This window comes from Protobothrops mucrosquamatus, unplaced genomic scaffold (assembly GCF_001527695.2).
Source record: "Protobothrops mucrosquamatus isolate PMUCROS unplaced genomic scaffold, P.Mucros_1.0 scaffold35, whole genome shotgun sequence".
Lineage (NCBI taxonomy): Eukaryota > Metazoa > Chordata > Lepidosauria > Squamata > Viperidae > Protobothrops > Protobothrops mucrosquamatus.
The window spans coordinates 610,050-611,142 of record NW_015386419.1 but is presented as its reverse complement, the minus strand read 5'-3'; positions in this window follow the sequence as shown (position 1 = coordinate 611,142).

Below are 1,093 nucleotides of genomic sequence, written 5' to 3'. Positions count from 1 at the left end.
GGTTTATGACTTGTCCATCATGAGAGACCCGCCTGGTAGTGTACATCCTAACAATATAGTTCATTGCACCTGATTTGGGAGTTATAGACTTAGTATGACAGGTTGATTCTTCATACTCATTTGAAGCAATTTTACCCATATTGGGGATATATATTGAATTTTAACTTGTATAATTCCCTGCCACCTTAGCTAAGCAATGCGCTACAAAAATTATATAATCTAAATGATTCCAGAATGTAAAGTTGTAGCTACGTGTTATCCAAATGACTTTACCATAGAAGCTGATGCAATATTTATAAGGATTTTCACATGTTATTTTTTAAGTACATACAAGAGAAAAGAGGTCTTTATTACCTTTATAGATTTATTTTTTTTAGTTTCAGTTAGCTTTGCTGGAGAAATGTTTATTCAGTTACTGTAATATCTTTGGCAAATAATAGTCAGCTTGGATGGTACTTCCATGGGAGAAAATATATGCACAGAGAAATTAAATAAGATTATATGATAGCACACTTTCTATTCAGCATATATGTTAGCATAATACTTCACAAGATGAAACTTTCCTCATTCTCTCCATACAGTTATGAATGTACCAAGGACATGGCAAGACATAATGACAAGGTTTGATAACATCCAAATAAGGTAGGAGAGAGTCCTGAACATGTTAACTAGTTTATTTATTTATTTATTATTTATTATTTAAATTTATATACCGCCCTATCTCCCTTACGGGACTCAGGGCGGTGAACAGGCAATAATAAAAATCACAGTAAATATTACATAAAAGCCTGCTCTAAAATATAAAACCCCTAACAAAACCCAATCAAAACTACGCCAGGCCGGCCGCATGGAACAGATGAGTTTTCAGGGCTCGGTGGAAGAGGCGCAGGTCCGCAATTGGAATACATGGATTTTGGGGAGAACTTCATAAATATGTTCAAAGCGATTTATTCCAAACAGGTAGCTAAAGTGATAATTAACGGAGAAACTACTAAAAACTTCCAAATTCAAAAAGGCACAAGGCAAGGTTGCCCACTATCTCCACTACTGTTTATATTATCCCTGGAGGTACTAAATAGAATAATTCGGAAGG